General features: G+C 36.8%; 1 protein-coding gene across 2 annotated transcripts in view; it reads right to left on the bottom strand.

Moving 5' to 3' along the window:
• Nucleotides 1–14,225, bottom strand: part of dock1 (dedicator of cytokinesis 1) — a 213,098-nt gene that overhangs the window by 198,062 nt on the left and 811 nt on the right. The gene's annotated exons all lie outside the window — the stretch shown is intronic.

Raw genomic sequence — 14,225 nt, forward strand, 5'->3', positions numbered from 1 at the left:
AGTCTGCATGGCTTCCCACACAAAAAAAATCTTCAGAAGGACCTACATTTGTGCCCTCAACATTTCTCTTCCCTTGCAATGTTTTCTAAACAGAAGAACTATGCTTTTAAAGCAAGATTGAAACTTAAAGTACATTTAAAACTACAGACCAATGCAATACAAACCTGCATTGGTACTCCTAAGCAATCTACTAACATACCATTAAACTTTGTTTAAACGACAGACAAATTGTTTCTCCCCTGCCCATATTGCATTGAAAACTCCTGACAGTATTAACTGGAAATAGTTCCAGCTAATACTGGACAGTTTGTTGTCTCCGCCGTATCAGTGTTATCTTGTACCGTTAACATAGCTAAAATGTGGCATCCTTTGGCATTTACTTTTTTTTCTGTCTGTCTGCCTTATAGGGAAGGAATCTATATAAGGCAATCTGTGACAAGGAAATAAATGGCGCTCCTGGATTGCCTGCTTTGCAAACATCACAAAATAATGCATCACATAGGATTATGCCCAAGTATTTCATTTTCTCAAGCTGTTTTTCTTTTGAATATTTTAGATAAGTGCTACGAAAACCCATGAATAGGGAGGTTCTTTTGAAAATACTGAACTACAAATAGGCACTGGTGCACTGTATATTCACTTTGATGCAAATTAGTATAAATTAATATAATTAATTTTCAACAAATTATATTGACAATCCTACCGATACATATTTAATTATTTTTTCCAAATGCAATTTTTTGTTTTAGCATGTCAAACTAGAATCTTTACTTCAGTCAAACTAAAAGACTTTCCCCCAAAAGTAAAGATACGATGCAAAGTCATTCACTTGAGTGTAGCCAAAATATCCAAATACAGAGCTGCATTAGCAAGAGCAGAGCCAATCAGCCATGCAGCAACTTCATGGCACTCAGATAAAGGGAAACCTACAAAGCAGGAAGGCATAATTATTTCAAGTTCCTCTCTAATAAGGTTTAATAAGAGCTTTAAGTATTCAGACTGAAGTCTGATGGTTCTAAATTAGAGGAAAACTCAGACAGCGATGTCACAGAAGAGGAGAACACCAACAAAACAAACCCATTTCCTCTTAGACCAATTACACACAGCAGCCTTTTAGCTCTGTCTGCAGTTGGAAAGTGGAGATAACGCCATTGTAATTAAACTGAAATTAATACTAGCTGCTAGACAGAGAACACCACAGGTTTTTTTCCCCCTTGCTGGGCTAGAACCACATTGTTCCTCTCGCTCAAAAAAAAAAAAGAAAATCCCAAGAGGAAATACTACTGAAGATATGACTGTATCACAATAGATGGGGCCCTTCCAGAAAGAACTGCTGATGCTTTTTATGTCTTTAGGAAGTTGAACAATACTTCATGTAGCGAATAATGTCCAAAGAAGTGAAGAGAGTAAAACTTTATTGTTTACTGGAAGGGAAGGAGGAATTTTTCCATGCATGAAAAGATAAGAAATGCAAAGAGAGAAGCAGGTGGCAAAAACAACTTAGTGCCAGACTTAGACGCCAAAGTCAGTAATGTCTTTTGGCACAACTTCCTGCCATTCACCAAGCCCCTGTAGAGGCCTGTGGCCACAATATGGCAGGGCAATAACTTTACTGCCACAGCTTCTGTGGAGCTTTAATTGAAAATCATCTTTGTAGTACAACAGGGAGAGAGCAAGAACGAGCAGATCCAAGCTCTTTACAGAGCAGTGAGCAAAGCCTTTCACTGAGAATTTCCAACACAGTGGTCTAGTGTTATTTGTGGGAGTGCATGAGAGTGTGCTGGCTCTGCGAACCCAGCATGCACTTTGCACACAAATCCAGAGCTGCAAAAAGAGTAATCTTTTGATTTTACATGACTCAGTTTTATTAATTTTTTTTATTTGTGTCATGCAAAAGTCTTTACACCCCTTGAACTTTTTCACATTTTATCATATTGCAACCACAGATGGTATATTCTTTTGTGACAAACCAACAGAACATGATGAGTCACTGTATATTAGAAGCAAAACAAAAACATTTAAAAAAATGAAAACTGTGGCATGGGTGTGAAGTTTGGTATCACTCAAAATACAGCATCATATATTTCTGTCTCTACCAGCTTTATAGTAGAGATTGAAAGGTTTGCCCATTCTCTGCAAAACAGCTCAGGCTAACGCAGACTGGATGGAGAAAATCAGTGAACACCAATTTCCATGCCCTGAAATGGATTCACAACAGGACATTAAAGGTTTGAATAGTATTTTTTAGGGAAGCAAATTAGGCAAAATAAAAAAGCACACTTATTTTTCTTCTACTTCACAACTTTGCAAGATTTTTGCTGCTTCAACATATTATATCTCAATAAGTTATAGACTGAGGTTTCAAGAGGCGTGCATAATTTCTACTTTACTTAATGGCACAAATGTTTGCAGCCCTTCTTCAAAAACTAGAATAGCTCAGAATGAAAAATCAGTCTTTGCACAGAAATATGCACCCATTATTTCTTGCTCTGCTTTCCAACTCTCATGTAACAAGGCTAAGGACCCTGTAATTACCTTTAAACATTTCTAGAGAAATCCTAGAATTGACTCAGCAAGTTTACTTTGAAACACCTTCACTGACATTCAGCCAACACGATGACTTCATTGACGTGACTCTGAACTTTTATCACTTCACATCTGCTGCAATAAGAGGTGCAGACTGACAACCGGAAATGCTTGCAACCTGTTCTTCACGGTGCTATTTATAATCTTGTACTGGTGGCTGTGTCTTACCGTAACAGATGTCAAATACATTCTTGAAAGACCTGAGTGTTGTTGCAATGAAATAACTTTCCAGAGACAGCTGGAAAATTGTTAAATACAGTAACACTAATCCTAAACTCTAATAAGTTGCTTCATTACCAGCATACCTCTGTCATACGTATGACTGAATCACTTTTTTATTGAAGAAATTAACAGCTTGATTTTACTAAATTTTTCAAGATGCAGCTGTAATTGGATGCTCTATAATCAAAAGCAATGTTGCCATGTTTGCAGGGCTTTAGCCTATTTCCTTTCTTTTGAAACCTCTGCGGTTACATGGCAGCACAAAGATAATGCATGCGGTTTCTGTGGGATCTCTAGAAGACTTGCTGGTTTCTTACATTGTGTGTGTGTGTGTATCTATATGTATAATCCAAAACTCCGGTCAGAAGTTAAGTAAGCAAATTTTAATATACACACATTAGATCTTAAATCAAAAATGGGGAACTTGATGAACATAACTGCTGTATGCAAATATTTAAACTTGCAAAGAGGAGTACTCAGTTTATGTGGAAGGGGTGATGGACCCATGAAAATCCAATCTGTTCACCTATTTTTTTTTTATAAAATGAAATTTACATTTCAGGGACATCTGTGAGACAACTTAATTTAAGTCCCCTAAAGTTGTTCACAAAGTAGACCTGCCAGTCACTGAAATCCAAAACTGCCGCTTGAGTCTCTGAGCTGCAAGGTTCTGACTTTTTCCAAGTATTTAGCTAGGCACACACACACACACACGATACAGAAAACACACAAAAGGCTATTTCATCAAATGCCAGGCTTCATGAAGGGCCGTCTCCTGCTGCATGCAGGCGTCCCTAGCTCGTCTACATCGACAATCAATGACTGACACCTCAATTACAAGTCTCCACAACAACCGATGGGACATTTTAAAGGTGACAAATGCAACATTAATATGGACTGCTGCTAATATTGGGGTTGACATTTGTATAATCGGAGCAGCCTCGGTGCTGTTGAGCCCTGTGATTTTTGTTATGCATGAATCTCAACATTAGATTAGAGGACTCAAAACCAATACAGCATAATAGGAAAATTTAACTCTGAGGATATTTATATAAGTGAAATAAACAGGCTTCGTGGACAGTTTATAACATTTTGCTTGTTGATGCCATTGGTAATTACATTTAAAGCCTGTATACTCCATTATTCCCACTAGTTTACAGCTAGGTATTGCCTTTTGAAGTCCTACTGAAGTAAAAAAAAAAAAAAAAAGTGGGAAAATATATTTATGTTTTCTTATACAGTGCATTATTATTAATGTAGCTCTACATTAATACACTTACAGTAGGTATTAACAGGGAAGGCTGATAGTGTTTCATATCATCAGTAGCAAAGGTTTTTAGACTGATTAGTGAACAAAGGTCGCTAGACAGGAAATAATGTCAATATGTTATTCAAAGAACCGTATGTAATATTCATAGATGCCACTATTAGATGTTTGTGGCTTATGTCAGTTGCTAACCCAGATGATTAGAATTTCTTGTAAAACTATATTTGCAGGCATAAAACAGTTCTTGTAAAGCAGGTTTCAATATTTTAAAACAAAATAATATTAGCGAGTTGACATTTTAAACTTAATGCTCCTCAATTTATATCAGAAACTAGTGCTGTTAGCATCACTAAATCTTAAATCTTATGTATTGCCCAGAGAATCTAGATATGTTAGCTATGAGATTTCCTAAAGGCCGTACCTTACCAAGTTCAGTGTGTTCCATGACAGTGTCAAAGAATAAAACTTTGTTGTACATAGTTCAACCATCTTTTTATCTGCTTCAAGTCTTGCTCTTCCTGGCAGACTCAATCAACCGCTGAAGTCTTTCATCATAACATAATTTTTTTTTATCTGATAATTTCTTACATCTATGTGCTTATTAATAAAAATATTAACAATATTTAATTGTTAATGTTACATTCACTAACTTTAAGTCTTCTCACAGCAGGAGCCGGTCCATGGATAAGCAAACTAAGGAGATTTTTTTTTTTTTTTGTAATAATTTCTGTCATTATAATATCAAAAACACACAATTTTACTATGAAGTGATTTGTTTTTACAATAATATATATTTGATAATGTATTTAGAAATAATTATTTTATGGATAAAAAGAAAAAAATAATTTCTCTAGGGGGCCCCTGGTGGCCGCGGTAGGTACCGCACACTTCGCCGGTAACGAGCTGCCGTGCAGTGCACATCCAAACGTCCAAAGCCCCGGTCAGGAGTTAAATAAGCAAAACAATTTCTCAAACAAGGACTTATCCTTTGGGGAGGGAGAAAAGAAAGGGGAAGAATAGAAAAAAGCCAAGATAAAGGTTTGTTTTAATGTGTCTTGGTAATGTAAGTGCTCACAGCAACAACATCCACACTGTAGGGTGAGGCTAAAAGTGCCATGCAGAAGAGTTTACCTATTCAGTGACCAGATTTTTGAGTTTCTGATCAATTGGCTACTTCTCAGGGTTGACTGAGCTGAAAATTGTCCAATTCAAGTCAACTAATAAGAAAAACTAAAATTGGAAAAAGGTACAAATGTGCTATTTGGTCAAACAGGCTAATGGTTGAGACAGTAATACACAAAAAATAATTTTTAAATTTAAAAACTGTAAAGTTGAAAGACTTATTTTGGTTTTTCTAAATAATGCATGGCTATATTTTGTCCTCCCACCACACAATGTGATCAAACTTAGCAAGAGCAGTACGGTAATTAAAGGTGTTGCCTGTTTGAAGGCTCTCACATACTAATCTGAGCTTACTGAATCTAAATTATGTAACAGCATATGTCTGCATCAGTGACCTTTGTTTCACTTTGACATGTTACACACCATTAACCATCTGTCAAGCAAGCCACAGCAGCACAGCAGGATTCACTTCAGACAAAGGCCCAAGCTGCTTCCACAATCGATGGCGAGGATACCGGGGAGGACACCCATCTAAATACCCAAGCGGGAAAGACAGCCAACATGTCTTGCTGTCTTCTTGTCACACTGCATTTGTTAGGCTGACAAAAAGGAACACAGGGCCCTTTGTTGTTGTCATAAAAGTTCACATACCTACATGTGTCGACTTTGACCACAGACACTCTATGGTGACACAGTGTCTGCCACCAATACAGAGACAATCAGTCACATAAATATTCAAAGTAAGTGGAAGGCCTTATTAGTCTACCTAAAGCAAATAAGATGCATCTTCTGCTTTCATCTTCCAGAGATGATTATTTACCTTCAGGGTATGTTGGCTGAAATCAACATTGTTTAGATATTTTGGGTTGTGACTTAGGGTTATATGCCCACACCGAGCTTTTGGAGCTTGACACAAAAGTGTCCCAGCTTTGTCTCAGTGTTGAGCCAAGATAAAATACTGTGGAAGCACTTAGCTATGCACTGATTAAATAGGCCAGCTGTCATTTGTCTTAGCTACCATCTCACAGCAAGCCACTGGGAGCTGTACTATTAGAATTGCCTCACCGAGCAACACGGCCCACAGTAAATATATGATTCCCTTTCAGAATGTATAAATAGCAAAGTCATACTGACCTCCAAAGGGAAAGGAAGAAACATGATGACTGGAGTTTCTGGAAAAGGTAAATTAGGAGCATCTAATGAATGGTTAAATATAGATTTAATTATGTGCATAATTGGTTTCTTATTATTTTAAGACTTTCACACAAACTTTCCACAAAGCATTTTACAAAAGTTTTGTCTTTAATGCAGATACACTTATTCAGTGGCGAAAAAATGAAATCTAAAATAAAGAAAATAATAGATTTTAACTAAATAAGTGGCAATTAACGCTTTATCTTTATAAATTGATCAGAGCAAATTATCGATCTACAGTTCCACTGTGTAGAAATATAACGCAACAAATACAATCACTTCTACTAGCAACTTTTTAAAAGTCCAAGAAAGCAGTAGTTTTAATTAGGTGATGTCATATGTATTGGTATTAACATGGGTGCATAAAAAATATGATATTGTGGTAGTTTTACTCAAGGTTATTATACAAAGGATCTCATACCACATTTGCTCAATAAATGCAACACTGATGGGTTAAATGAGGGGAAAAATAGACCTGGGTGAACTGAGGTCTCATGGATCAAGGTTTCCGTATTCGAAAACAAATGATTTAACTCTATGATGCACAAAGACATAAAATTAGAATTAATGGTGTTGGCTGAGTTTTGTAAGTCAGGGTAACTGCTAACTGATGAGACAGTCACAAACTTCCTACTTATCAAGAGACACAGCTGTGGGACACAACACCAGAAGGAAGGATGTGAGAGTTAAGAAAAAACAAAACAGACCATCACACAGCTCTGTGGATCCATTGCACACTTCAGAAATACCAGACAAACCCTGTGATCACTACAAAAAGATAAAAATGTTCTCCTCCTAGTGTTCAATGAGGATCTTACCTTGTAATCAGATCTTAGCATAACTCGGAAACAAAAGCTGAGTCCCATCATGTTCTGTCAAGTCAACAACAAAGTTTATTCAGAGAAAGAGGGAGCTCAGGGGTTTTCTTAAAGATCTGCAGTGTTGCTGAAGCTGTTGTTGCTTTAGATGTGATTTTAATAGACCGCAGAAGAGATTGCTTTCTCACCATTTCTTCTTCCATATTAGAGATGAGCCAACATGAGATCTACTGATAATCTCGTTTAAGGTGTTGGATTATTGGAGATCCACATTATTCACACTGAAATCAAAATTTTTATATCTCTCTATATACAGTATATACCTATATATGAAAATGTATAATATGATCTACCTGGTTTTATTTCTAACAGGAAAGCTACAAATGATAGATTGATTATGTGTTATTAATAAGATTTATTGTTTTACTTTTGATGCTGCCGTGAAAAAGTATTTACTCCGCTATAATCGTTTCACACACAATGACAGCCGTCGTTGATGCACTCTTGGTGTAATTTTGATGGACTGGCCACTCCTGAGAGGGTCTACCAACTGCTCTTTGTTTTTTTATGTACCTTAGGAAAGGGTTCTAAGTGTTTGCAGAATGATTATAACATGATATCAAGTTCAAAAATCAGTCAATTTTACACAATACTGCCTCCATCCTTTAAAAGGTTTCCAGAAACTGACATTAAGTGGGGGAAAATATAAGCAGCCTTTTGGCCACATGTTGCTGGCATGTGGCCAGCAACATGGGGGGGGGAATGTCTGTTCCGTGTTGAATTTACCCTGAGACAAGTTATTAGTGGAAAGCAGGGTAATAAAGATAGGAAAATATTTCACACAAAACTGCTTCAATCAGGGCTGTAAAGATGAATAAAAGACGGGCTACGCAATTTAAGAGACATTTGGTAGGAATTTTAGTAAGTAGCTGAGACTGCGCTTTAATTGCAGCCACAATTGTTAGTTTACTGCACTCGGGAGGTGGGAGCCGATTTTTTATTTTTTTTAGTGCTGGGCAGGGTTCTTATAAATTACTTTTGGCACAAGTCAAGAGACGGAGCGACTGCATCTCTATTTTCTGCTCCCAATGTGTCACTCACCAGTAACCTGTTCCAAGACAAAGCTCTCTGAAGTTGTCAGGTCCAAGTTTAAAATGGGAATCATAGCAACAAGGGTCCTGAAATTTAGATCCAAGTGTGTGTTCTTGTGCGACAGACTGTCCTTTCAGATAAGCCGCCACTCAGTAACTTGACCCCCCAGGAAGCATTTCCTCCTAGGCTAAATCTTAAACGATGGCAAAAAAACCCAAAAAAACTCCACATTTCCTGTTCTGAGTTAGTATTTTAATAGATTTCCTCGTGTTAAACTTCAGAGAGAAGAGAAAAGGTGGAAGAAATTTCTCACAGGCAATCTGTGCTTAAGTCTTAAAACTGACGTGTTGATTCAGTTAAATCTTCTTTAAGCGTTCCCTGGGTTCCCTTCTAGAGCTACAACTCTCTGAAGTCTCTCTTAAGGAACAGCAACATGTTGATGAAACAGAATTAATGAGGCAATATTTGAAATTAGCATCAAAAAGTATTTCTGGTAAATTCATCACAGAAGCCCAACAGAGCAAGACAGATCTCCCCGGGGGCATTGTTGAGTCATTTTAGGGATGCCACAAGAATAACTAAACATCAAAAACCTTGATCTCCCTAATTTATGCTTAGCTGTTAGGTATTTGTCAAGAAATAAAAATCTGCAAAGGCAATTGAGAAGCTTCTCTTTAAGGAATGGCCTTCATTGCTTTTCTGTAATGATCTCACGAAAAAGACTAATAAACTCAGGTCGAAACTGAACTGGAAGTTGAAGCTAAAACAAAGCCTCTATCAAGTACAAGTTTTAAGTCCTAACTTCCCCATGTTAATGTACGAGACACTGACAAAACTAAATCATAAGTTTGAGTAAATACATATTCTTTTTTCTCTGTAACATCCTCTAATTGTTTTTTCTTTAAAAGCTAAATGTTTTTTCTCTTCAGATGAATTAATATAACATGCATTTTGTTGTTATAGTACTGTAATTTATTTTTGCCATATTTATTTTTGATAAATCACTTAAAGCAAAAAAAAAAAAAAAAAATGCACTAAATATAGTGGAAATATATTTTCATAATAATGAAATAAACAGCAACCAGAGCCTGATATGAAGGCTTCTAGAAGCAATACACATTCAAGTTTAAAAGTAGGGCTGCACAAAATACTGCATCGAATCAAACATGCCAATGCAGTATTCAATATAGTTGTAAAGGACTGCTTGGGTCCAATATTTGGGAGGCCATAATATTAAATCTGTTATGCATTTATGCACTTGGTAGAGGAAAGAAACTCAGTAGTTGCATTTATCACCTATCGAAGCTCTTGTCTGTCACATCTCAATTCTTTGCTCACCACTTTTCCTTTAGCAGCTCCATATTCTTTGTCTGATGTCAGATATTTCCACTGTCCCTTCCCCTGACCATGTCCAATCGTTTCCACCTTTTTAGTCTAACCTTGTCACAGAACTGCTAAACCTAAGCTTTCTCTTTAACATACTCATTTGTAATTCTCTCCACTTTGATGACATCCTCTTTCAACTTCGCTTCCCTTCATCATAAAAGCCATAAATCATAAAAATCCTCACCCTCAGCTGTCCCTCTGTCACAAATTACCTCTGACGATCATCTCCACCCACTGCTTCCTTCCAGGATTCTCTTCTTCGCCTCTCTCATATAGTGCCCTTTGCTTTGGATAGTTTCCCTCGGTACTTAAGTTCACAGAAGTTCATTAAGTCTGTCCCATACAGCTTCATTGTTCCACCTGCCTTTCTCTTATTTGCAGCCATGTATTCTGACTCAGTTAGTCAGAATTCATGACTTCTTTATTTTTTTATTTTGTCTTCTTTATTTCCTTTAGAAGCACAAACCTCCACAAGTGCAAGCTCCATTCCACCTGCTTCCTACGTCAATATAGATCGAAATGTCGTCTGCAAACAAGATAATACCATGGCAACACCAAATTCAAGTATTGTTAGTATTGTTGTCTTTTAATTGAATGTGAACTTGTTTTCTTTGCATTATTTGACATCTGAAAGCAATGCATCTTTTTTGTTATTTTGACCATTTCTCATTTTCTGCAAATGAATACACAATTTTTGCTAGGAATTTCAGACATGTTGTCAGTACTTAAGAGAATAAAAGAACAATGTTAATTTTACTCAAACATATACATATACAAAGTTAAATCAGAGAAACGGATCATTTTAAGTGGTCTCTTATTTTTTTTCCCGAGCTGTCTGTGCTAAATTAAAAGGGATTACATTACATCTCATTTAAAACAAAGATTCTTGATCAATGCTCACTAACATTTTTTTAAATTTATGCACAGCTATCATATCAACTATTTTAAAAACATTCAACAGCAAATCAAGTTAGTAGTTGTTTTTCTTTCCACCATGATAATAAACACAATACACTTTGCAGACAGCAGCAATTATTTTCAGCATCATCTGCGAAATGACTTAAAGAGAGTTTTTTCCATCTCCACCAACAAAACCATTTGGCCCATTGTGAGAACAGTTTAAATGGCAAGACAAAAAAAAAAAAAAGTTTTGCTGAAACAGAAATAGATGCAGATAGAGCACCGACAGCCACACAGGCCTCACAGAGTGCTCATTAGCACTCCTCGGTCAACACATGAAGTATTAAAAGTGCATCAGCTGTGCACCCTACCAATCCTCTCCAACCATGATGTGGCAGCAGCTTGTCTTTCATCTAATGAGTCATCCCATAACTGCATTCAGCGAGCCCACTGAGAATTTTCTCCAATATTTTTTTGAGGGAAAGTCAACTTTTTAATTTACACGAGAACGGTGAGGGGGAAATCATTAGCATCAGTTCTTCATTTTCAGACACACACACACACACACATGGGTTCAACACTGCACAAACCGGATCGGAAACAATGGAGCTCGTTTCAAAGCTACAGTCAAAGGTTCAGTTTCACCTGCTGAAGCCATGCATCAGTCAGCATCAGCACCCGTCTGTCAGCTGCAAACTTTCACTAATGGACACAAAAAGGGCTCAGCGTGGCTGCAGTGGCATAAAGTACAAGCATTAAAATTAACCAATGAGCTGCTGTGAAACCAAACCTTACAAGAAAAGGTTTTCAAATGGATGAAGATTTCCAGGAATTGGATCTGGACCTTCTGTTGCATTCCCAGAGAACCAGATGTAGCTCCATCACGCTGTTGTTTGAATGGGAAATATACCACTTTTGGAATGTTTGACAGATTATTTCAGTATCCTATTTCACATTCTCTTCATCAAAATTCAACACACTAACCAGTGTTTCTCTCAGATAATAGACGCAAACACTTCTGCCCATCTTTCGTTTTATCAGAGTGCTTTATGAGGTTGCTCCGTCACATATATTCCGGTAAACCGTGCAGAGGTGTTTATTGCACAAATTCAGAGGACCGTGCAAATACTTGGAAGGGAATATTAACAGCATAAGTCCTTGAGATACAAGCTGGAGAAAAATGTGTTGTCGTCGTCGTCGAAATATATAAAACGCCATTTTTAAGCACAAACAGTGATACTCAAGTATTTCCACATTATCCTACATATAAAGAGGAATGCAATTCTCGCCGATGTTTTTGTTTGACTGTTAACAATATTTTCGTTACAGTCATTTATGCTTTTTCCGTCCGAGGAAGCAAAGTAGTTAGGATCCAAATTGCCAATGTAAATGTCAATCTTCTTTATATCACACTTTAAACTAACAAAATTGCACCAAAATGCTGCACTGCAATAATTATTTAGAGCATCATCAGCAAAGCAGTTGACTGGGATATCGTACCTCCTAAAGAACCCAACAATAACATAATAAGGAAACTACCATGGGGCCTAAAATAGAGCAACAGTTGATAAATATTCACCTACTGGGTCAGAGAAATGCATGCCCAGTTAGCAGGCTAATGCACAATAATACCTTTAATGTCATTATACCAATAAATCCATTATAAAATGATGATCTGAATTACAGTGTCAAAAGTGATACAAAGTCATCTGAGAGAATAAATCTGGTCCGTAGGAACAAAGAGATTGAGGACCTCTGATTTAACAGACTAAAAATAAAGTTGAACAGAATAGGGTTTTTCATTTTTCATTTCTCTAATATCATGGCATCTACAACACATACCAATATCTCCCTCGAAACTGCTAGAGTTTGGACTCTTTTAAAGTTTCACTGTAATTTTTTATCTACTTTTGACCCCCATTGATTGCAAAGTGCTGCCAACAAAGTATGCAGTGTTTGCAATACATTTATTATATTAGACAGTGGTTGAACTACTGTGAACCTTTATGGGCTCTACTGTTTAAAATGCATAGAAAGCAATAAAATAAATACATGTTTTACTGCAGAAGTATAATTTGACACTTTTTCTTAATTTTGACAAACGCAACCCTTAGTATTTAGTAAAATGTATTCAGTGCAGAAAAAAGTACTGTTTAATAGTTCTTCTAAAAAAAATTACAGGAAGACGAGAGATAGAAGCCCATTTCTATTAGCACGGCAAAAAGCGCCATGTTGGGGCCAACATGTCTGCAAAACAACTATGAGATGTTATCAGCATCCAAACTGATTGTTTATATCAGAAAATTGGCTTCTTCTACTCCCATCACAAACAAACTTTCTGTAAACTTTCCTGGGATAACAGGGTATTTCTGATTGTTTATATAGTTCTGTACATTCCTGCTGTCAACAGTTGACAACTTGATAAACTTAAAATGTTTTGAGAGGTTTTTCCTGATTAGAGATTTCCCATCCTTTAACAGGAAACCATCTCTGTCACCGCTGTTGATCACTTACACCTGGATCACAGGTCAGCTGACTGTTGAGGAAGTGATCCAGGAATGCCCCAGCGGTTAGTAAGCTAGTGCCTAACAAAAGTCATGATATGACTTGAAAGTTTTGTTTCCGGTTACAACCAGAAACTTTTGAGAATTTATGTGACAGACCCACACAACACAGTGCACATTTTACTAAAACAATCTGAAAAGAATTGTGTAAATTTAAAATCAGTCCCCGTCACTCCAACAGACAAGCTTTGAACATCTCACAAGAGCACTGTTTAACCCATCATCTGAAAATGGAAAGAGTATGAGAAAAATGCAAGCCACCCGTTAAACTGAAAGCATTTATCAGAGAAGCAGCTAAGATGTCTGTGTTAAGAATGAAACCTTCACCTAGAAGGGAAAATCTGCTAACAGGACTAAAATCAGTCATTCACCTCACAAATATGGCCATTATAGAAAAATGTCAAGAAGAAAGCACGGCACATCACCTTGACTACACTACTCCTACAGGGAAACATTGTGGTGGTGGCAGCATCATCCTGCGGGAGTGCTTTTTGTCACAAAGGAACAAGGATCCCAACAATGTTTGTGGGAAGAAGAAAACCTGCTGGAAGCCGAAAATGGCTTACAGTCTTGAAGAATGGACAATTACAAAGTTGAGCTCAAAACATTTGTCGGAATGACCCAGTCAAAGCCCAGACCTATATCCAGTCAAGAATCTGTGGCAAAACCTAATAGTAGGTTTTCACAGGCTCTTGCCATTCAGCATGACTGAAACACAGAAAATGTTCCATCTGTATATTTGCAAAGCTGCATTTCAAGATGGTTAAAAAAAACAACATTTAGTGAGAGTTGAATAAGAACGCTCACAATTTCTTTATTGTATAAGAAAGAGGAAAAAAGTATAATTTACTTCATTTCTACAATCATACAAGCTTGTATATTGATCCATTGTAACATGACAAAGTGTGTAATACTTTTTGTCTATAATTATGTTTAGATAGGAAAATAATAGGCATGATTTTAACCTACAATAGACGTGTTTCTGGCTACTGCTGGGTGGCTTTAATCTGTGATTGTCTATCCGCGCGCTGACAGTAAACTCCGAAAAAACAAACAAACACAGCAATAAATCAC

The sequence above is a fragment of the Xiphophorus hellerii genome, chromosome 10, assembly GCF_003331165.1.
Source record: "Xiphophorus hellerii strain 12219 chromosome 10, Xiphophorus_hellerii-4.1, whole genome shotgun sequence".
Lineage (NCBI taxonomy): Eukaryota > Metazoa > Chordata > Actinopteri > Cyprinodontiformes > Poeciliidae > Xiphophorus > Xiphophorus hellerii.